This window comes from Periplaneta americana, chromosome 2, assembly GCF_040183065.1.
Source record: "Periplaneta americana isolate PAMFEO1 chromosome 2, P.americana_PAMFEO1_priV1, whole genome shotgun sequence".
NCBI classification, from domain to species: Eukaryota; Metazoa; Arthropoda; class Insecta; order Blattodea; family Blattidae; genus Periplaneta; species Periplaneta americana.
This window is the reverse complement of record NC_091118.1, coordinates 51777497-51789993: the sequence shown is the minus strand read 5'-3', so window position 1 is coordinate 51789993 and position 12497 is coordinate 51777497. Positions and strand designations below refer to the sequence as shown.

At 35.2% G+C, this 12497-nt stretch overlaps 1 non-coding gene across 1 annotated transcript; it reads right to left on the bottom strand.

Moving 5' to 3' along the window:
* Positions 1-11230: 11230 nt before the first annotated feature.
* TRNAY-AUA (transfer RNA tyrosine (anticodon AUA)) lies at positions 11231-11302 on the bottom strand. Its single transcript has one exon. It is a non-coding gene; the product is annotated as a tRNA-Tyr (tRNA).
* Between the last annotated feature and the right edge of the window lie 1195 nt (positions 11303-12497).

The window sequence follows — 12497 nt, the reverse complement described above, 5'->3', positions numbered from 1 at the left end:
ATGTCAGGACGGGTGTGAAGAGAGTAATGCGGACATTTTATAGACTGTAATCGATCGACAATATAGAATGGCATTACAATTTTTCTTTTTATTATAGCACATACTATTTACTGTTTACAAATTTTAAAACATCGTTCAAAATTAAACATACTTTTTAGTGGTCGCAAAATGCTTTCCCGTTGGAACTTCATGTTATTAAAAATACTTTGTTACTGAAAGACTTAAAAGTAAAGATCATTATATTGTATAGTCTTGAGACAACTTTCAATTAAGTTTATCCCGCGAAGTTACCAATTACTGGATTTTTATGTGAAGAATTACGTGATATCCATTTGAACGTGCTCCGAAATTTGTAAATTTCTTCCACGCAGGAATCATTTGGCCATGAATCGAAACAGACAATAACCTGAAGGCTCAAAATTAGGGCTATACGCCGAGTGTGGTAACAGTTCGATACCTTTCAATTCCTGGTTTTTTTCCACGGCTGTTGGAGCTGTATGAGTTCTCACATTGTCCCCTTGCTAAAGAATTCTCTTTCGGTTGAATAATGTCGGGTACCAATCATTCAAAACTTCATGAACTCGTTCTAGCTGTTGAGAATAAAGATCTGCTTTCAGTATACATCCATTTTGAACAAACTCTTAGCGAATCGGACCTTCAGAATATCACCACACACATGACATTACTTTGGGACCGAACCGATTATGTTTAACGACGACTTTAATAAGGTGATGTGGATCGAGCCTGTGTTTTGAACTCTTAGGCTGGCGGTAATATAGTCATTTTTCATCACACGTGACAGTTCTCCTGATAAATCAATCATTCATGGAAATAGCGATAAGCTTACGACAGATACCCACTCTGCGTTCAGATTGTTCATGTATCAATAAATTCATGAGCTACAGAGATACAACTACTTTATGATATTCTAAACGTTTTAATATAGCGATATATTGTATCTTTTGAAGAACAAAGTTCTTGTGTCAACCTAGAAGTACTTTTTTGTGGATGTTCTTCTAAAATTCTGCGTTCTTTCTCAATAATTTTCTCCACGACGCTGAAAGTCTTTCATGTCTCCTACTCCAATATTGGACAGCTGGAACAGTTATTGTGCTACGCCAGGCATGTCAAAACCCTGCACATTGTGCACTGGTCTCTGTGCAACGTGCAGTTCCTATTCCCTTACCTGGAGGGAGCGAATCGGCTTGGAGGGGAACGCGACAGGGCTGTACAGTACCTATAGTAGCAGATCAGCTTTTGTTTCAGTAACATAGATCAGTACGGGTCCTCATTGAGCTGTGATTGTGAATGCGTTATGGAAAATAAAGTGAGGAGTCCACAGATATAACGAAGAAGAGAAATCACGAATCATATAACATAACTGTTATGATGTTTTCCTCAGCCAATAGTAATTATTTTAAAATGAAAGGCTTTCATCATATCATGTGGACCTAATAGTGATGTGAGAATTTAAATCATATTAGTAAAGTTCTCAAAATATGATATTCGCCAGCTGTTATTTCTTAATTAGTACTCTCACGGCAAGACAAACATGAAAATGATGTTGTTTTGGCACCTGTACTAACACAGCCATCAATGGTTAGACGACTTACAACTTTTATTTGATAAGCTGATAAGTGATGAGAATATAGTGAGGAATACATGTGAGGATCTTGAGGTTTTAAGGGAAGGAAGAAAGCAACTATTTGTAAGGCGGAAAAATTTTCTGGAAAAATAATACATAATGGCGAATTTTCCACCTCACGTTACTATATTATCTTAATATACTTACGTTAATAAATCTTTAAACCTGACAAAGAAAATGTCCTCGCTTCACAGCTTGTGAACTACTCTTTTAACTCGATTCAGTAACGCTCCCAACTTGCTAATACTTGCTCTCAACGTTTTCCAAATAAACTATATATAAATTTAAATTCAAGCTTAATTTATCCAATTTATTATTAATAATGTGAATTTATATTAATATACAGCAAGGAAATGAGTCCAGTGTAAAAGCCTCACAATGTCCTATTGCATGTAATTGGGAGTAAAATATTTTCTTTCTTAGCATTTGTGCACCAATGGACCAATAATGCTTGAGGAACAATGAAAGAGTATTACTTTGAAATAATCAGTACCTACTACGTAAAATGAAATATTGTGTTCGTTTTTTTGTTTCGAAATTACTGCAATATTTATATTTTCTTCAAATACTGCATACAAATCATGTAAATAAATTGTGAATTGTAACTGAAGTCTATTGTTTCTTGTGTTACAATTATTGTCAAATATAGACACTGACAATAATTGTGTTTTTTCCTTCTGCTAAGTATGTTTATAATGTTCAAATGTCAATTTAATTGAACACTAGAAGCGCAGAATAGATTCTTGTACATCCCTCCCGCTAAGAACTGGTAAGAGCAACACGTGAATGACGCAATCTGTACAGACCGGCGTTACGCGCACATACACTGCACTTTCAGTGTCTGATTTTTGACATGCCTGTGCTACGCAGTAACTAACGACAACTTCAGCCTCGACTTCACATATACTCTATCTACCAACAAGTAATTGAGCACTGTTTTTGCCCCTTTAGAATTTAGCCCCATGTTTCGACGGCTACTATGCAATGGTATGCAGACAATAATGTTCACCGTTTGGACTGGCCTGCACAGAGTCCTGATCTCAATCCCATTGAGCACTTTTGGGTTGAATTGGACCAGCGATTAAGGTCTCGGGAGATGCGGCCAACTTCCATTGTCCAACTGAGTGCCATGTTGCAAGAGGAATGGCGACGCATTCTAGTGGATATCCTACACAAACTAGTGGAGAGCATGCCTGACAGGGTGGCTGCTGTTATAGCAACAAGAGGTGGTACCACGAGGTTCTAAAGAGGCAAAGCAGTGCCCAATTACTTTTTGGTAGATAGTGTATTTCGAGCCCGGTAGCAGCCTTGTACTCTTGTTTAGGGGTGTAATCTCACACTTTATTACGCTCATTTATTATTTTTGTAAGTACTAATAATTGACGACTGTCACATGTTCACAATACGTAGGCCTAATAATAGCCTTAGCGTCCAGCAAATTGCAATGTCCAAATAAAGAAAATCATTATAAATCTTAGAAAACGCCAAACTTAAAAAACAGACGACGTGGTAAGTTCATAACATTATGTAGCCTATAGACTATTTAGGGCTATATCTACGGAATTTAATATTTTAATATTGAAATACTATAACCCTTTTCAAGCGACTTAGTTCATGGATGTCGCGGCCTTTTAGGCGCTCAGAACAACTTGAGCCATTTGCGCTTAAACAATGTTGCCTAGTTGTATTCTTAAGACTCGGTCGCTGTTAGTGGTGGTAATTTAAATATTACATATATCTGGACAAAAGCTTGCAGCCACAAATATTATGAGACATATGAATTAAGACCAGTAAAAAGATTTATAACTGTAATGGAAATTCATTACACAATATAGAAACATTTTATGCTGATATATTTAATGACCAAATTGTATTTATAAATAATATACATACACTTTAAAACAAAATTAACTTTCCACTAAATAATAATTGAAAAACAGAAGCATTCAGGTTAAATTATGTTGTATGTGTAAAAGACTAAGGCAAAATGAAAAATATCGTTAAATTTATAATCTCAGTTCCCTAAGTCTTACTTTGAATTTAGTATTTTACAAGTATTTAGTAACCTATAAAAGTTGGAAGTGAAATAACCTCGCGGATTGAAAGAGACGATATGGTACACGTACATGAATAGAAAACCTATATTACGTTTTGTGACTAAATAAACGGTTAATTAGAAAATTAAGTTAGAAGTTTCAGCAGTCTGGTCACATCGCCGCTAACACACTGCTCTTTCTTCTCGTAATACAGATGGAAGAGGACAACGAATCCTTGTCTGTCTGCCTTAGTGAACTACTACCCATCTCCATTTTTGCTTACAATGTTGCAAGCTGGTCGCTTCGGTCAGTGGCTTCAAATTAGTAGTTTTTAAATTAAATTTACACGAAAACCGCCTATGCTATTGAAATATGCCAGAATGTTAATGACTCTTTACTAGGTTTTCTATCGATATGGACAAAAATCACAATCCTACATACAATAGGTACAGAATAAGAGGATGTTAAACATTTGGAAAAACAATTCTGAGAAAACTTTGGACTTTCCATCAATATGGTGGTATTACACTTTCTTGTTACATTTAATATGATCTATTCGCTCTGAAATGTGCAGGGTTATTTCACTTCCAACCTGCATATCTTCTTTTGACATTAACATATCTTAAATTTACGACTTAATTTTGATATATTAAACGGGATATAATATATATTTAACATTAATATGGAAGATTTGGCGAAAACACGTGATCTGTAAACTAAATATTCTATTCATGAGTAAGGAGCAAATTACTTCAAAGCACATAGCATGAAAATTCAGTAAACATATTATTTAAGGAAACTTCTATTTCATTTGTTCCATTATTATTGGTATAGCAAATGAAATATATAAACAGCAATTAAGTTGATAGACTTTATAATCCATACAAAAACACTTCTATATCAAGGATGCTTATTAGCAAAGATACCGAATAAGTGAATTTTGTAGCAAAACACAATAAAATATTCTCCTCTCTTAGCAATAATCATATAACATTACATGTCTCCTAATGGCACAGATGATGGTTTTTTAACTAATGGCGAATACTTGACTTTCCGTCGTTCACCTACATGAAATCAATTCTGTTGACCAATTCATCAACAGAGTCGTTGCTCAGGTGTGCCATAGAAGGCTAGTCTACGTTACACCCACGAAGAGATGAGATGATGATGGAGGTTTTTGTTGGGATGCTACAGGGAAACCGGAGATCGCGGAGAAAACGCCTGTGTTATCTGAACTACGGGCTTGCTCAACCCAAGTTACAAATCGGGGGTACGCAGGGGATCGAACTGGGATCCATAGGATTATAAGTTCAGGACTCTAGCCACTAGATCATTTACCAATTGAAAACATATACCTCGGGTTCAATACAATCAAAAACAGAAGCACAAATATAACTCAATTATTTTGGTTTCAATTCAAAAACGTATGTATACAATACATGTTGATATTAACGATCATGAGCTCGGAAGAAACTTCATCTTCAAGCAAACATTCCAGTGTTCGTTAACACAGACTTGCAGAGTATCTTATTAAAATCCTTAAAATTATCCTTGTGAATAACATATAGGTTAAGTCAGAAGGTTTTACTGGCTTTGCGTAAGAACTACAAAGAAAGATCAATAGTGCTCTAAACTTCCAATGAGTTGAGATTCAGTATCGAAGTCAAGTGTCAGTGACCTAATAATATTTAAGGGAAGATTGCAGAGTAAAAAAGACAAAATAACATTTATCACTTTTAATTCCATTAACTTTGCCACTTTATTCCTCAATCAGATTATATATATTTAATCAAAGTTATATATTATGCCTTCTAAACTGCATGCTCTGAGGTATGTTATACTACAAAACAGCCAGTAATAAAATTCATATTTATCGTTCTTTTTCTCAAAACGCCCGGCGTTCTCAATCTTTAATGTAATATCTTTTCATGGATAGTGTAAATCAAAATTGATTAAAATTTTGCACAGATCCTTACTATTACACTATAATACCAAGTAACTATCATACATTGACATCTGAAGACTCGTTCCTACTGCATGTTAAATATTCTGAAAACGTATTATTTTTCAATTGAAAATGTTAAACATTAAAAATATTCTTTTTATTAATATTGCAATGCAGATATATAAGTTTCTCATATTCTAAAATTGCAATATACGGTCCCTAACATGTGTCAAAAAGTAATCACACTTCCCCCTACGTTACTTTTTTTAAATGTGAATTAAAAACATATGTTTTGAGTTAAAAGAAATAAAAAAATATTTTAAAGAACTCATCAATATACTTAACTATTAATCCAATATTCATAAAATCCATTTAGCATAATATGCAACATTTACACAAATATACACATTTAAAAAATGTAGTCATTATTAGTTGAACATTTTAAAAGATAAAAAAATGTAACTCATCACCATACAGCAGATTTTCGGCCCCGATACTGAACGTTAGGTGTGCGTCAGTTACAGTGAGGTCATTAAATTCATTGCTACACCCTCTCCGTAAGCCAAGGAACTTAACGTCTAGTCTCTGTCTAAGGACCGAAAATCCGCAGTCTGCTTTTCAGTTTTCAACTTCCTTAAGCTTTCACCCTCCAAAATAACCATTAACATTTGTAGACGGAGTTTCAAAACTATCCTCTAGAAATAATTAAATATGGACAAATATTGGTATTCGAGAGCAGCTGACGTTTCTACCACTCCTTTCTTCATTCCAGAGGACTTAATTATCATATCATATACAGTATATTTTAACTAGTCTGAACTATCACAAGAATATAGGAACAAATTGCACCTAGCGTAGCATACAAAAATGATAAGTCTAGAGTAAACACTCCACTTGCAGAAAACACAGCTCTCATGTCTTTCAGTTGTGTTCGGAGTAACACAAGTTCACTTACAACACTCTTGTCAATATCCCCTCGTGATATCAGTTCCTGTAATATAATCACCGATCTCTTGGATTCTTGCGAGGTTATGTGACAACAAACAGTAATTTCTAAGAAATGAAGCAATCCGAAAACTGAGGACATATATACCGGTACCATAGTATTATATCTATCAGAACTAGACCGAACAAAATATACCGCCCAGCAAACTGTGTCCATTACGGTTATGAAGAAGTAACACGAAACAAGAAGAATAGCAAATCCGAAAACAGAATTTATAAGCTCGACAACAGAGAACAATTTATTATGAAGAATTCTGAGATTTTCAATTTCAATTAACATATTTGCTCTTTTCTGAAAAATTGTAAGTGTGCCAAGAGCATTCTCGAAGCCGATAAAGTCAATTTCCCTTCGTAATTTCTCTTTTGAAACAATCGTAAATATTGTGGGCGGACATATATTTTTCAACATTAAGTTAAAGCACTTATATCTCTGCCTCACTGTAACAACGTATAAGATATAGAGCATTATAATAGAAAATGAAGCGAAAGTATCAGAAATATGAAGAAGGTAATCCAGCAGCGAGGAGCACATAAATAACTTGAAAAATGACGACATTGTAATATACATAATCATAATAAAAATTCTGGTGTTGGTTACTAACTTCATGTGTCTGTACAAAGTTGTTCTATATTCACGTTTGATATATTTATTGTCCAAATGAAGTAAGAGGTCCAATATTCTTGAAACATTGAACCTTCGGAATAGAATCATTATATATACGCACAAGGACACGGCGAAACCAGTTGTAAAATAAAATCCCTCTGCAAATTTTATTTTTAAAGACACTTCTAACATTTCCACATGAATTAACCGCATTGCAAACACTACTGTGCTATGTAGCATACAAATCACAGTCCACCAGATTCCAGAATAACGGCTGGTAAAGTCCTCACTGTCTTCCATAACAATTGCATAAGGGAATAATCCAAAAAATTTCGTAACGTACAACAATACCTTATATGTAGACAGAAAATCATTAACTACTTTCTCAATCATATTACCGTTATATTTTTGTACCATCAAGTACAACAATTATAACAAAAATACAAGAAAAATGCAGCTAAATTGTTTAAAGTACTGCAGAAAATAATGTCTGTTTGTGAAGAATTTGTGCTAAGCAATGTTCTGTTGCGCATTTTCACTGTAAGGAAATTGAATTGCATGTTTTACCATATTCAACGAAGTAAAACGGAGGAAGTTTACTTATACCCAATGTAAATATTTTGTTACAAGTACTTTGGGATAATGGAAGTTGACAAACAGTTTGAACTGGTGGCACAAAATATACTGAAGAAAGTGACGCAATAGTATAAATTATTATATAGAGTGGAAGGGGGGTAAGTAATATCCTATCTAGAGATGAATCAGGGCATTGAGTTCAATAAAAAGTAGTAAGTTCACTGTGGTTATTTATAAACGGGTTTTGAGAAAAGTAAAATTTCTAGTAAAATTTTCAAATGCTTATTTTATGGAAACGAGAGGTTGAAGAGATGATATTTAGAGGTTCTGTAAAGCAAATACCAAAAAAAAGTGTCATTCGTTTGTTGCTTAACATTGTCGCTTTGGCAGTATGTGAGAACCGTCACAAGTGGCGGTTTCCAAATTACAGAAGCTCCGTGTATAATCTTCTACTCACTAAGATACTTCTATTGTCTGAGATAATAACAGGCAAGTCTGCAGACCAGGATTCCCTATCTCAAATTGATACATGTGCCCTTCCCCAACATCCCTGAAAGTTTGTAACACTAGCCCACATAATAAAAAAAATAATTATTCACTGTGAAACATATAAATTACATAGCTAAGCAGAGCAAAATGGTAATTACACCATATAAATATTGTAATTTTTTTTATCAGGACCCTAAGATTTTTTTGTGAACTAAAGAGCTGTCCCAACAATGATACTGTAGGATTCTTCATATTTGCGCACGTCGCCATTCGATATCACTTGTATTGTCGCTAGAGTGTCGCAAAGATACATTAAACTAAATCTTTCTGACACTGCCCGCTTGTATCCAAGATCATTTTTTGTTGTTTAGTTAACTCTCCGAAGATGGCCTTAACCTCATAAGTGATACCAACGAGGTACTAATTTTGAGGCAACTAGACCTGGATATAATGGGATAGGGTGGCTAGCTCCTTCCCCCACCACTGCATACAACGCTAGAGTGTCGCTAAGATACATTAAACTAAATCTTTCTGACACTGCCCGCTTGTATCCAAGATAATTTTTTGTTGTTTAGTTAACTCTCCGAAGATGGCCTTAACCTCATAAGTGATACCAACGAGGTACTAATTTTGAGGCAACTAGACCTGGAAATAATGGGATAGGGTGGCTAGCTCCTTCCCCCACCACTGCATACAACGCCGATTAGCTACATATTACACTAATCAGACTTCAGATGTATATAAACAATTGTTCTTACTCTGACATATATCGTGAAGTGAGATGTACTGCATGACAACAGATGTACAGTAGTGGTAAAAAAAAACGGACCGACCCTTGTAGCTGATTTCAGAGCCTTGTTCACTCAGAGCACGATAGACTGGTAACTAAGATTTTCGTGGTTCGAATCCTGCCTGGGAAGGAAACTTTCTTTTTGTTCTTTATTAAAATTTATTCCCAATACTTTTCGCTTGCTCGTAAAATTCATGTTCTGGGAATAATAAGTTAAGTAGTAAAATATCGCTGCAATCGAAAAGTATTGGGAATAAATTTGAATAAGGAACAAAAAAAAGTTTCCTTCCCAGGCAGGATTCGAACCACGAAAGTCTTAGTTACCAGTCTATCGTGCTTTGGAGTGAACAAGGCTCTGAAATCAGCTACAAGGGTCGGTCCGGTTATTTGTGCCACTACTGTACATATCAGCCAGTACCTCCATCAGAGGTACCAAGTTCATTTACTGTTATAATTTTAAAAAGTTTACTCGACTTATACATGTTCTCTAATACTATCACACATTAAGTTACAAAAACTACAAAATAGGTTTATTCAGCTTCATTTTTAACTGTAAAACCCTTGTAAATGTCATCACCGCAATAATACAGCAGCAGATGTACCAACACTTACACTATTATTCGTAGTATTAACATGTTCTTCATTATCACTAATAGGGTAAACATTGGTAATTTCGTGGCAGTGGTTATTTCGTGATACTTTTTCTTTGCTCTTTTGTGAACTAACCATTAGTGTTAAGAGATCCAAATTTCCGCCAAGGGATTGCGGATGTTGTCCAGTTTCCAGAAACATACAGCTAAGCTTTGAGTGACTATTGTAGTTGCTTCAGTGAGCTTTTATGTTTGGAGAGAGCAAGTTTGCGTCGCCTTCTCAGGCGTACAAATTTTGTGGATGTTTGTAACTACATTACAGGCTTATTACTAAAGGTAAGCATATGATATTTGGTACAAAGATTTATTGTATCTTCATGAAATTTTAGGAAATGTTTTTGGAATTTTAGATACAGCTGTAGTCGCCATATAGGCTTAGCTTTACTGATAGAAATCTTAGCTGTTTGAGGCGAAATTTTGTTGAGCATTAAGTGTTACATTTTATACTATTTTAAAAATTGTATTAAATAGGAAGTTTAGAAATCTGAAGACAAGATGTGATAACAAAAAAGAAAACGGAGACGCAATGGGTTCAGTGTAGCTTCTGTTTGATTTGTTATCATGCTAAGTGCCAATGATAAGTGCTAGATGACTTACTTGCAAGAAATGTGACAGAAGATGGAACATGGCTCCACCATTTAGGACCGGAGACAGAGGCAGACAGTGGAGTGGCATCATGCAAATTCATCAAATAAATAGAAATTCAAAAGTACACCTTCGGCAGGAAACGTTATGGCTACTGTGATTTTCGATTCAGGAGGACTCTTGCTTGTGGACATTATGCCACACGGAACCACCATTAATTCTGACGGGTATGTTGCAACTCTCAAGAAACTTTAAGTTAGACTGAGTAGTGTTCGACGACATCGGGAGAAGGAGGATGTTCTGCTATTGCACGACAACGCACAGCCATATGTCAGTCACAAAACCACAGACCAGATCAGAAAATTCGGATAGACAACACTGAAACATCCGCCTTACAGTCCTGAACTGGCACCTTGCGATTACCATCTCTTTGGTAAACTGAAGGATCCCTTCGCGGAACAAGGTTAGAAGATGACTCCCTTGTGCACGCTGCTAAAGAGTGGCTCAGACGTGTTGGTCCAGACTTTTACCGTGCTGGTCTACAGGCCCTCGTTCCTAGGTTACGTAAGGCAGTTGAAAGGGACGGGGATTAAATGGAAAAGTGACATTTTGTTCCTTAAGGATGCATCTACATTCTGTGAAAATAGCAAAGCTGTAGGATAAAAATATAATTTTTAAACAAATGTTATGCATTACTTTTGGAATTACTCTAGTAATGTAGGCTATAGTAAAGTCCGTAATAAAAGTGTTCACCCTTTCAGGGCAAAGAAGATACCTTTTCAATTTCAATTTTTACTTTGATTTCATTCTTATTATGTGTTGATATGTATTTCTATGTTTTCTTGCTATGAATATTAGACAGAATTACTATACGATGAAAGAGTAATGGAACGGAGAAAAATTCTCTCCGGTGCCGGGATTTGAACCCGGGTTTTCAGCTCTATGTGCTGATGCTTTATCCACTAAGCCACACCGGATACAACCCCGACGCCGGTTAGAATCGTCTCAGATTAAGCTCCAACTCTTGGGTTCCCTCTAGTGGCCGCCCTCTGCACTACGTCATAGATATCTATGAACGCAGGACCGAAGTCCACACATGTGCTGAGGTGCACTCGATATGGGTGACTGGTTGGCCGGGATCCGACGGAATAAGCGCTGTCTTAAATCACGAAGTGATTTACGCATATCATATATATTATTTTAATGTACCGAAGTACATATGATATTTCCATGCAGACTTTCATCGTATGATGACGCAGAATATCTGCATGGAAATATCATATGTACTTCGGTACATTAAAATAATATATAGAATTACTATGTTTGAAGTCTTGTAACAATAAATGAGAATGTCATCTGACTTTAATGAATTTTTCCACAATTCTTCTACCTCTCACGAAATTATCAATGCAATATCACGAAATTACCGAGGTTATCACGAAATAACCAACCTTTCAGCTTAAGTTATAAAAGTGGTTTTTGGCACATATTCAAGAATATATCCAATCTTTTATGTCTCCAGATTTGTACAGTAAGTTATCGTCTTTTTAGATGAAAAAATCGGAATAAGGATATATTTATACATTTGCATTTTAAATTAGTTTTCATGAAATTATCACGAAATTACCAATGTTTACCCTACGTTTACTCCCACACTTTTAAAAACTAAATTGGTATCTCGCGAACTCATTGTCACGTGAAGTGAACTGAATGAATTCTGAGTTTTAGATTTGTCCCAGTTCTTTCTTACCCATACTTACTATAAAAATATAAATCGCATAAAATGAATGCCTACATTTTGAAGCATTACGTTCACTAAACGTTGATTTCTATATTAATTTGCAGATAAATTTGTAACTCCTCAGAATTATGCTACATGTTGCTAGAGAGAGAGGCAGTAGCCTGCATTATCACATTCACCTAAAAGGGTATGACTCCCCCCCCCCTCCGCGTATCTTCATCTATGCATCAGTATTCATGTTTAATTCTTTTGCTACATTGTTACAATATTCAATACACTGAAGCAATATTATTAAAAGATACAATTACCGAACATTGTTAAAGTAAGAGATATAATATAAATAAGAATTTCCAAATAACGTATTTGTGTAATGTCTGTATAGAATGAATATCTGGTATAGTTCGTACAACATCCTCATGTGCAGTTCCGTG